The sequence below is a fragment of the Asterias amurensis genome, chromosome 11 (assembly GCF_032118995.1).
Source record: "Asterias amurensis chromosome 11, ASM3211899v1".
Lineage (NCBI taxonomy): Eukaryota > Metazoa > Echinodermata > Asteroidea > Forcipulatida > Asteriidae > Asterias > Asterias amurensis.
Window position 1 is genome coordinate 1589752 of NC_092658.1, and position 13142 is coordinate 1602893.

The window sequence follows — 13142 nt, forward strand, 5'->3', positions numbered from 1 at the left end:
CACTGACCTCCAGACTAACTGAGCCATCTAGCTGTAGCTGTTATGTTTACTGTCTTCCTCTCTTCCTCTTTGCTCACGCCAAATTAAATTAGATGTTGACACTGGGTTTTATGTATTTATGTGCCATTTAATCAAATGCTGTCAACAGGGTCATTTGTAGTTGTGTAAAGAGATAATGGGTTGATGTATTTTTAAATCTTGTAAACTACACATTATTTTGTTGGTAAACAATGAGTTGTAGATTATATAATGATTTTTGTGGGATCTCAGTCACATGTATGCCCTATTGTTATGTAATAATGGTCTTGATAATAAACAAGCCATAATATTATCACACAATTAAGTCATCATGTTTTCGTTCTCTTTGGTGGTTTTGAGACTTCTCACTCAAGGCATGATAACATGTACATGCTGTATTTAAGACAATTTATGAAGGTTCGTCATTACTATTAAACACTTTTTATGTGAATTGTGTAACTCTTGCATCATGAATCAACATGAGCAATCATGTGACATCATTAATGTATGAATTGTATGTGGCTCATGGTTAACCATAAGCCACCCAAGGTCATTGCTAATAATAATATATTGGCTCCATGCTGGTAAATGTCTGAAAGTGAAAGCTTTTCAGTATTGTCCTTGAATTGTGTCTTGTAAGGCAACACTTCCTTAGACATGGATCCAATTTCATTGAGCTGTTTTAGCATAAAGAGTTTCTAATCACAACCAAATCTTGCTTACCAGAATAAGGTTACCTGCAAAAACACCATTTTATTTTTACATGTATAAAATGTAACTAAATTACTGATAACCTGCCTGGTTTTGCTTAGCAGAGAATTGTTCAAAATTTCTGGTAAGGTACATGTAGCTCCATGAAATTGGGCCCTGGTGGCTTAAGGCTATGTCGGACAGGTATTTTTTCTTGCAACTTGGAGGCAACCACTTGCACTGCACGCACAATGAACACCTCAGCAGCACATGAGACAATTCTCTAAAATGTAACTCGCTATACCCAAGTAAATAATAAGAAAACTGAAATGTGAATCATTTTTGTTATTGGAGATTGCCTGCATGGAACTGGCTGCCTGTAAATTGCCGTGTGTGACATGGCCTGTAGTCCTTGTACAATGATTTTACTTTAGGTTATTTTGTCTGAAGTCTGTTCACAAGATGTGCTCTGGTCCGCTACAGTACGGTACAATTTTTATATACACATTTAATGGTTTCGCCATCTGTCCTGTTTTTTTTAAACAACTGCTAATACTCATACTAGCATTACATGCCTTGTACTTCGTTCTAATGTATTAGGGGCAATGAGAGAAATGTAAATTTACACTGGAACATTTCAATGGACATCAGGGCCTAATTTCACAGTAGCTGCTTTGTACAAGAAGTAGCTAAGCACAACCATATTATGCTTATTAGAAAAAGTATACCAGCCAAAATAACATGTCACACACATCATTTCTAACTGGTATCCTGATTATTTTCGCTGAGAACAAACAGCAAGATTGTCTGCTTAAAGCAGCTCTATGAAATTTGGCCGTGGGCAATGACCAGGGTTATGGAGGCAAATCGCTTCCGCTGCCACCATAAAGTATCCGACCTGATTTATTCTACTCTGAAGTAGCCATTTAGACTTTGAGCAAAACAGCCATTTCAACGCTCTATTTGATCCAGAAGACTGCGCTTGCTGTAGGCTTTGCAGGTCACTAATGAATCACCGTAAAGGATGAATTTTATGGGTCGTATGAATGCAGAATTACCCACGAGGAATCCCATGTCGATTGTCCCTGAACAAAACGGGAGAAAGAATGGATGATCCTGCTAACGAGGTCATATGGAAATTGAATTTGAGGGCAGTTTTGAAGCCATGCCCAACAGTGGGATGGGTGAGAAATTTCAGACTATTATCTGAATTCAGACCTTTTTAAATCTGCCTGGTGAAAATAGGTAGCAGCTGTTCAAATAAATCCTGTTTTTTCCTACTTTTTTGTGATGAGGATATTTTCCCTTAAAAAACTCCAGGGGTAACCAGCAGGTGGAAATGCTGTCATTTCTACATAAATTTGAAGAATGGTTTCAGACAATTTAGTGGGTGAGGACTCTCAGCTCTGTATAATTGGACAATTTCATTTTGAGTTGAGGGCTATTAATGAAGCAATCCTTTGTGCATTTTTTGTCAATCTCATTTGGGGTGAGAGGGATGGGCAAATGAGAGCATTGCCCCCCCCCCCCCCAACCACCACCACAAACACACAGATCAAGGACAGGGTGCCAAAGATTGAGACCTTGACAGACCTTTCATGGATTGTGGTGTCTAGATGTCTTACATGTTGACTTTTGTGCAGTCAGTTTTTTCTCCAAGCCTCAGTTTGATCTCATTTGAATGAAGAAAAACAAGATGGCTGTACAATTAGTAGCTTAAATAGACTGGCCGTCAGTCACCCCATGCATTCGGTTTGCAGATTTACAGTTTATTTAAAATAAATAATCAATGAAATACCCTGTACTGGACCCGCATTTATAAAATATGTCATTACTTGATTCTTGTTAACAATTTAATTACTCGTCGTCATGGAAACCATGCCGGCAAAAGGCAAAAGGGCTGATCCATCTCGATGAAAACAATTTCCTCTCATAAAATGCCTTCAAGATTTTTACTCCGGCTAAGATCTCCCCCTTCTGATTGACGTCATCAATTATTCTGTTGCAAAGCCAGGCAATTGAGAGGTCTTTGAATCCCGAGCTTTTCAATTTCAGACAAAGTCTCTGTTTCTTTTCTCTTTTAATTTTAAAGAGGAACATGTTAATGGAGGGTATACCTTTTCTGTCATTATCAGCTTGAAACTTCAATGATCAATCAAGCCTAAATTTTCATTCAACCAAGTGAACATACTGGTATTTACAATTTCCAAAAGCATTTTTAGACAAAGCACAACGTAACATGGATTTTTGAAAATTACCCCTGTGTGTTCATGGCACACACAGCTTTTAAGCATGACTGTTTTACCATCGCTATGTACATTGTAATTCTAAAGCCTGATATAATGGACATTGCCTCCATGCTCCTGGTCATTGCATTGGTGCCCCTTAAAATGTGCAAAAGAAATTGAAATTTACCCCCATTGGGGTGCCCTTTATACAAACGAACACAAAACCTACCTAGCCCTTGCAAGAACAAAGTAAAGCTTATTAATATTTTTCAGTTTTGATATCATATTTGCAAGTAGTTGTTGCTGCTGCTCCAAAATGGTTATGTAGTGGTTTCAAATGTTATTGTTTCTAAAGCTATTCTGAATAGTTAAAAAACAACAACACACATCACTACAAAAATCAAAAGACAGGCTCTGGTAAAAATGTTGCTTTCTTTGCTAAAAACAGAAAACATTTCCTGTTCTGGTTTTGGTGAGCTGTCAAAAGCTCCAGATCGAAACTTTACATCTTGGCTATTAATTCTTTCACTTTCTGATCAACTGTCCGCAGTAAATTTTGTTTTTAGTTAATACCAAAGTTTGTTTGCACATCAGAATAACCATGTGATATTTGTAAAGAGATATTTGAAGAGAACCAAATACAAATACCTGAGCAACCATCACGTCCATTCCTCTATAAAATGCATCAATACATGATTTATAGTTTGAGACCAAAACGACAACAAAATTTTTTCAGAAAACTTGGAAACTGAGGTATGGTTTTCTCGTTCAAAATTTTTCTTGTGACTCGCATGACTGATTGAGTTAGAAATATCATTGGTGTGTTATTTCATCATGTACCTGTTGGATAAAGGATAAAAAACAAGTATGGATTACCGGGCCCTATTTCATGGCACTAGGCTCAGTGGACTGCTCATGGCAGAATTCTGCATTAATAGCACTCTGTAAATTGCCGTATTCTATTGTCTGTAAGCACAGGATTCATATAAGTCCGTGTCCTGGGTCAAATTTCATAGAGCTGATTAAGCACAAAAAGTAGCAAAACAAAACAAAACTATGCTTACCAGAATATGATTACCAGCCAAAATACGATGTCACATACATTATGTGACTGGTAACCTGCCCTTTTTTTGCTAAGCAGAAATTTTCAAGTACATTTTTGCTTAAGCGGCCCTAAGAAATTGCCCCCTGGGCCCAATTTCACAGAGCTGCTTTGTAAGCACAGCAAATACCTAGGCATAACACAATCACGCTTACTGGAATAAGGTTACCACCCAAACTACCATGTCACAAGTACAATTTGTGACTGGTGTCCTGTCCATTTCTGCTTAGCATAAAAATGTTAAGCACTGTATTGCTGCTTAAGGAGCTCCTTAAATTTTGCCCTGGTTTTTACAATTACTAAAAGGGTGTGCTTTAAAAGCTTTATTTGGCCAGGCATGTTTGGATTCTACTTCCTGTACAGGTGTCCCAAAGCACATTTACAGTTAGTGGTGGCCCTGGTTGGAAGGCCGTCTTTAAAAGGCTGTGGACACATTGTGAGAAACGGCTCCCTCTGAAGTGACATAGTTTTTGAGACAGAAGTAATTTTCCACAAATTTGATTTTGAGACCTCAAGTTTGGAATTTGTGGTCTCTAAATCAAGCATCTAAAAGCACACAACTTCATGTGACGCGGGTGTTTTTTATTTCATTCATATCTTGCAACTTCGACGCACAATTGAGCTCAAATTTTCACAGTTTTGTTATTTTATGCATGTTTAGAAACGCCAAGTGAGAAGACTGGTCTTTGGCAATTACCAATAGTGTCCACTGTCTTTAAGGCAAACTATACTTTCGTATACTATCCGATATAAATATACTCAAACTAACCTGTGAAAATTTTGTTTCAAAAGGCGACAGTTTTTGTTGTTGTTGATGAGATATTGCTGAAAATCTTGAGCGGTTACATCCCTGCAAGAAGAATACTCCATGATTGGAAATACATAATCTAAGAAACGTTTCGTTCTCAGATTGAAATGTTATAGCTTGAATACTGCCCTCTAGAACCACATTTCTTTGAAGGGGATTGTTTCTCAAAGTGTTTTACATAAACAGCTGCCATAGAGTTGAATCCAACACTTGCATGAGTTCGATGAGTGACTACACTTTGAAAGTGTTGGATCCAGCGTTTAGTTTGTTAAATCTAATATTTTAAATCTTTGATTCAACGCAAAAAGGGTTAATTAATTAATTTGAGTGTTATTTCAACATTTCTCAAAAATATTCCTTGGAATTGTTGGATCAGCTTTTTAAACGTTAAACTGGCACTTAAATTGTTAAATGGGTAAACTATTGGATTTAACATATAAAATGCTGGATTCAACACTTTCAAAGTGTAGTCACTCACCAAACTCATGCAAGTGATGAATTCAACTCTTTAGTTTTTAGAGTGAATGAAAGCTTTTATGGTCATTAATTTTCAGAGTAATGACCAAGGTATACCCTGCCTTTAAGTTGACGATAACCATAGCACTACACCCACGTAATAATAATACCATAGAGTAAGGAAAAAGAGAAAACGAAAATGAAGATTGCTTTTACTGATTCAGATGTTTTTGTTTCTGAAGCTCATTTATAATAACAGTGGACGCGTATAATGCACTGTGACTCTCAAAAAAACAAACCCCCACTCAAAACAAACAAATCACACCTGGTGCATGTGAAATGCAAGAAAAAAATCAATCTATTTATTTATGTTGCCAGGGCATTTTGAAGAATTATACTTGTAGGTGATGAACCATGGTTGTAAATTATGTTCCCTTAAAAAATTAAAGGCAGATCTGTATTATTTTTGTTCAAATAGATCCAAAAACAGTGTAGGTAGAAATTACAATAAAAAAATTCAAACTAATAAATCTTTACATTTAAAAGAGAGTATTTAATGTATTTGTCAATTATTCTTTGGTTGGTTTTTCTTTAGTCAAATATTAACACAGTTTAATATAATGTTAGGATATAAAGAATGTTATTTGTTTTTACCCAAACATAATGTGTATACTGGAACTGTCAGTGCTTAAATCCAGTGGACACTATTGGTAATTGTCAAAGACCAGTCTTCTCACTTGGTGTATCTCAACATATGCATAAAATAACAAACCCTTGTCACACAAAGTTGTTTGCTTTCAGATGCTTGATTTCGAGACCTCAAATTCAAAACTTGAGGTCTCAAAACCAAATTCGTTGAAAATTGCTTCTTTGTCAAAAACTACGCCACTTGAGAGGGAGCTGTTTCTCACAATGCTTTATACTATGAACCTCTCCCATTACTTGTTGTCAAGTAAAGTTTTGATGCTAATAGTTATTTTGAGTAATAACCAATAGTGTCCACTTCCTTTAAAGGGTATAAACAAATTATATTTAAACAAGTTTAAAATCAAATAGTGCTAATCATTGATTATTTAAGTCGAAATAAACAGTGTTCCTGCCACAAGTCCAAGCGCTTTTTGCTGCATTACAATAAATATTCATTAATTACTGCCTTGCAAACATACATTTACATTTACTGTTGGAAAGAGCCTTCAATTCTCTTTTTTGGGATATGTATCAGTTTGCCACGTTTCTTGTTTCATATTGCTAGTAACAATAGTAAAAAGAAAGACCTTATCCATGAGTTTTCCTGGTGGATATGTAAAAGGTTATTTTATAGCATAATTTTGTGTATTCTGCAGGAAAGCTCATGGTTCGAAAGATTGGGTTACCTTTACTTGTATCTCAAGTATAATATTTACTTTTGTTAAGGTGACACTTTTCTTTCCTTTTTAAGAATTTATTATGATCGTCTATTATTGTCCAAACCTTTGTATATATTTTATGATTATAATTTTTAGAATGTCATTTGGAAATGATCGTCTTCCCAAAGGTTTTCACAGGCTTCTGAGCTCAAGCGTCCAATTTTAACATTTTAAAAGCACAAAAACTTGTTTAGCACAAAAAAAAACGTTTGCTTAGCAAAAAAATGATTACCAGCCTGAAAACTGCATAGCTACAAATTGCTGCTTCTGCTACCTCGGTCATTTCTTGCTTAGCTAAGAATTTGCTAAGCAGAATTATCTGATTAACAGTGCTATGAAATTGGGCCCATGTTTGCTTGTTAGGCACCCCTAGTCACATCACCAGAAATGCACTTGACATTAGACAATTTGACTGTTTCAGCAATCAGATTACAAGGATCAATGTGTGAAGTATATATACCAGCACATGTCGCAGTTGCAATGAGCAATAAAAAGCCCTACAATTATATGAACACTGTTGGCGAGGTTGATTATTTATCAGGGTCACTGTAGTAAAACATTATGAGGTTTGGTAGTTACCACTTTTTGGCTGGTGTCTGATTTTGGTAATGTTAAATTTGTGTTCGTACATCAATGAATAATCTCAAATGCATTCCATATGCTGTCAACATGTCAGTACCAAACCATGAAAGCGAATAAGCACATACGTGTCATGGCACGTTTTAAGTGATCTAAGCTTACCAAATCAACCACAATTTGGAAAGCTGATAATTTTTCATCGATCAAAATGGGCTCCATCTAATGATCTTTTGTCACTTCAGGAACAGTCATGACATACTATAAGCATTCTATTTCTTGTGTTGTTCATGTATGTAATATTTATATATATTGTCTACACTGATGTTAAGTAGTTAATGGTACAACACAAATGATCACATCTGCTTTGAGTTTTAAATAGAACTGTGCTGAAAAAGATATAACATTTTATAAATTGTTTTTGTTTTCAAAAATTGTGCTTCTGACAAAGTGTGCTTCTGACAAAAATGTAAAAGTGGAAAACAAAACTTGTTTTAATGGTTTTAAAGGGACTGTAAAAATAAAAACCACTTAAAAATAGGTACACATGTGATATCTTGAGTAATGTTATTTGAGTTATCTGGGTTTGAGTTTGTATAAATTACAGGACCCCCCCCCCCAGTTCCAGGGAATAAAAAGCATTCTTGATTTCATCTTGATATATTCTTGATTTCATCTTGATACACTTTTATTGGAAATAATTAAGACGTTTTTAGAAAACTATCTCATTTTCAACCAAAGTGCTCCTTTAGCATGCAGTCTGGTTGGTTGCCTTTAAATTGACCCATGGGGAACTGTTGTCATGATAATAGCAGGTCATGGCTGTACTTGGAAATGTGAACTCTAACTGCAAATTGCAGGCCGAAAAACTTTAGTAAATTGCAGGCCTTGACTTTTTAAGTCATGTTCTTATTTCAGTCTGATTTCCGAACAGAAAAGTTGTGCTTGACGGGAAAAGCATACACTAAACAATGTATGTCGGCCTTTGTACTCAATAAAATGTTTACACTTTATCTAAGAGCCAAATATGCCTGCTTTCATTTCTCTGAAGGGGAAATTTAAAGGCCTTTTTCCATATTTGAAAAGTGTGTGGCGTAAATTCCAGTGGAATAAGGTTGGCATTCAAGTTTGCTTGGTGGCTCCCCCTGCCTTTCACTTCTTTGTGGACATTGTTCGAATCTTAGACTAGAGCCTTGCATGCAGATTGGGTTTTCAGTCCCTACATGATCTAAATGCATGGGGATTGGGTTTTCAGTCCCTATGTGATCTAAATGCATGGGGATTGGGTTTTCCTCCCTCATCTAAAACTGATATTTCTTCGACATCATCTATCTTTGGCCTTCAGGTCTAGTAGCTCAGTGTTAAAGGTCCCTTGGTTCTATAACCAGAAAAAAAACCTGAAAAAACACAACAATGTTATAATTATACTGTTGGAATTTATTTGAATGGGTACATTCATCCTGTGGCCAAGACCAGGGGCAATTAGGGGCCAAGGGCAGTTGCTATTGCAATTGCAGCGCCAGGGCCCAAATTCACAGAGCTGCATAGCACAACAATTTGCTTAGCATGAAATTTCTTCCTTGATGATAGACAGGATTACCAACTAAATTTCCATTTGTTGCATGTTGCTTGTTACTGTATTCAGTTAATGTTTGTTTATCCTGAACATCACAAGGAAATTTGGTTGGTAATCCTGTTTTTATCAAGGAAGAAATTTCATGCTAAGCAAATTGTTGTGCCTAGCAGCTCTATGAAATTGGGCCCAGGTCTGTATTCCTGTTAAAGCCATTGGACACTTTCTGAAAAGAACAAAAAATTAAAAGTTCACAGATTTACAGGGTTCACAGAATGTAATGGTGAAAGACTTCCCTTGAAATTTTATTCCATGAAATGCTTTATTTTTTGAGAAAACATAAGAGAAGTTAAAGACACTGCTCTAGAATTGCAAGGGTCGTGGGTTCGGATCTTGTTATTTTCTCCCAACTCCGACGACCGATTGAGCCTAAATTTTTACAGGTTTGTTATTTTATATATAAGTTGTGATACACAAAGTGTGGGCCTTCAGACAATACTGTTTAACGATGTTGTGCGGATATTTATCCTGGAAATTCAGTATTCTGGTATATATTTTTTTAACTACTCATATAAATTGCAAACTACAAGGCCATAATTATTCCTCAGTGTGTAATTAAACAACACAGAATACAAGCTTCCAATTCCATATAAAGTATTTTATAGTACGCTGATTGTTAACGAGAGTATTGCACACAAGGCCATGTATATAATTCAGTAAAGTCTATAGGGCATCCAGGTCCGCTACTGCAGTTATTAATTTATTTCTTGAGTTGCCTCGAGTGATTGAAGGGTTTTCTGCAGTAGGCCTATACACACACGTGTAGCTCGCTCGCTCGTGTTGTCAGTCCATGTAATGTAGACATTTGAAAATGTAATAAGTCATCAGGCTTAGAAAATGTGTACCCATGGGGCTGGCTATTTTGCTCCCAAATGAAAGAGTACTTCCGTTACAAAAAAAGGTAATTATTTAAAAAATAATGATTGATTTTTTTTCACCCCCCCCCCCCCTCAAAAGCTAGAATTACACAGGTTTGAATCATGTTGATTATTTTCTAATTGTATGGTCCATGTAGGGTTGAAAGAGAGGGGGAGGGGGAGGGGGATGGGGGGAGGGGGAGGGGGATGGGGGGGTGTCATAGTCCTAGGAAGGCCCCTAGCTCATTTTGAGGACTGAAGTCGAAAAACAATTTTGCACAAATTCATTTCAAAATAAGAATAGCTTTTTGTTTGTTTGGAGTTTTTCAAGTTGTTACTACTAGAATAGGATCACCTAACCGAGTAACATGCCTGTGGCATTTTTTCACAGGACTCTGGAAAGTACTGAGTATACAGTGCTTATACACATTGGTGTATGGGTAAAAAACAAAATTAATATTCTTTATCCCTGATGCAAATTTAACATCTCTTATATCACCAAACTTGATGACAATTCCACAGGTCGGTTGAATTGTGGACGAAGGTTTTTTTCCTTCATTGGTTGGATTGATGTGTTTATTTAAAACTAGAGGATTGGAAATGCAGTGTTGTTGCAACATACATTTCTGTCACCAACCATGCCAACAGTTGCTCTGGGGGCCATTCTTACAAATATCTAGTACCTATCACAGTGTTTTCTGCCCACTCAGGATTTATTGGAATGATTCCCCCCCCCCCCCCTGCTGGAAACCACTATGAGATGGATTAGTTACACAGTAGATCATATAAATAGACTCAAATCAAAGAAGTGCTCAAAACTAATGGCTTCAGTGGTCAGAAACATAGGAATTTCTTCAGATTGTGGTTGGAGAATCCTGAGTGCTTGGCAGGTTTTCCCAGTATCTAAACTGTGGGCAGCACCTTCCAGGGCAAGTCTATAACAACACTCAATCTTTCCCGATAGCATAAGAATCTGGAACAATCTTCCCTGAGGGCCTTATCAACTGCGCATCTCTTGCTCGTTTTAACATAAAGAACCTCATATTACTCAATGGTTGTAAGCAGGGTGTTATAGTCAGTCTAGCCCTGCTAAGCCAGCCTGAGCTGTGCTTAGCTGCACTCTATGTTTACTGTTTCACCCACCTGCACTTATAAAATCCACACACTCGTATGCACACATAACAAGGACAATAAGTAACACCAAATGGTGGAATTGTACCCTCATGGAAAAAGAGAGAGAAGAAAAAAAATACTTTTTTGTACGTTTCAACTGGCACTTTATTGCCTCAAACCATTCTTAATCAATATACAAACTAAATGAACTGTTCCATTGAGTTTACAACAAACACATTAGTTAATACAAACAATACAAACAAATTATAGAAGAAACCAACCCAAGTTGGCTCAGTTGCAGAATTAAACTTAGGGTGCATTCGTTTAGCTTCCCTGGGTCTACCCCGCGGTGCTCACTCGGGTGAGCCCCTGACAAGAGCTAATCGAACGATCACACTCGCCCTCTCGTGGTGACGGCATGCACCTCAGGTCACCCCAAGTGACCCACTCCAAAAGCAGGGCACTTGGGGTTCACCCGGGTGAGCCCCGTCAAAGCTATTCAAACGTACCGGGGCAGACCGGGTCGACCGGTGATTTCATCCTTATTATACAAGATGGCGTTATTTATGTTTCATTTTTTTTCTTTTTCTGAAAGTCAACAAATTGTTCTGTGACTTGTAAAGCAGGAATTCAGACATGATTTTGTATTGGATGCAACTGCGCCAGAAGAAGAAGAAGAAAGCATTGGTTCAATCCAGCCCCCCCCCCCTCCCAACCCCCGCAAAAAAACCTAATACAACAAAAACACAAGAGGTGTTCAGCCCACGCCCTTAACACCTGAAAAAACCATGAAAGCTTCTGAATGCGCCAGTGCCATGGTCCATACCATACAATTTGAAACCATGATCAGCAAACACAGTAGGAATTGAATTCCAGTTGGTGTGGACAAGTCTATTCCACTCCTTCCTGTATCTGATGACGGGATCGAAAACGCTAGTAGACAGCCGGCTACCTGCTGACATTTAAGTGCAGTTTTCCCTAATTTGATTTTTATTGAACTGAGGAGTCGGAGATGCAATCACACTTAAGGGTGTGCTGGAAAAGTCAATATCTTAAGGTACAATATACAGTAACTTGGGTGAGGGGGGGGGGGGTGTAACCATAGAAAACAAATGCCCCCAAAACCTTGCATATGACATTTGATTATTTTAGCTTGCAACTGCAACAATCTGACCTGGAGTTATATTTCATAGAGAATAACAAAAGTGCAGAGAAAAAAAACAAAATTGCCTGATAAATTAGCTTTCATAGGCAAAACAATGTTGGCAGGGCACCAGCCTCCGCAGTGTGTATACTGGATGGTATTTGAGCTGGTAACTTGTTTCTCCTCAGCAACCACTTTCTGTGGTAAACAAACTTGTGCAGTTAAAGCCATTGGACACTTTCGGTAAACAGTATTGTCCAAAGGCCCACACTTCGTGTATCACAACTGATATAAAAAATAACAAACCTGTGAAAATAACGGGGAAAACCCACCCTTGTTTCCGCATGTTTCGCCATGTCATGATATGTGTTTAAAATAAATCTGTTATTCTCGACAACGAGAATTGATAATTGTTTTAATGTTTTCCCAAAAAGTAAAGCATTTCATGGAATAATATTTCAAGAGAAGTCTTTCACCATTACCTTCTGTAAACCCTGTAAGTTACTTGTAAATCTGTGATTTTTTTTTTTCTTTTCTGAAAGTGTATAATGGCTTTAAAGACAACTTCCCAAATTACCCCAGAGAACTCCTCAAGTGCAAAATACAATACAGTTACCGAGGGAAAAAACATCAATCAAAATGCCCCCAAAACCTTGCATATGGTTTTGGTTTATTACAGTTTGCAAAGTTCTGCAAAAAAGAAAAGAGGAAACTAATAATAATGTGACCTGTAGCTATATTTCAAAGAGAAAAACAAACCTCTACAAATTATCTTGCCTGAGCAAACAAATTATGACAGGTCTCAGCAGTGTAAATTGGATGCAATTTTTTTTCTGGATGACACTGAAAGCTGGCATCCTGTTTTTTTCTTCGACAACAAGTTTTCTGTCTGTGGCAAACAAATTTGTGCAGTTACCGAAACTCCCCAAAATACTGCAGAAAACTCCCCAGGCAAAAAATAATGTTTGCTCACCATTAAGAGATCATAAGCTATATGGTACATGCCAGTTTGAATCTACTATTTGCAATGGTTTCCGCTGATAATTATAAATTTGCTTTTAAGGATTCTGCTGCTCTATTAAATTTGACCATGTTTTCTGAAATTGGAAGC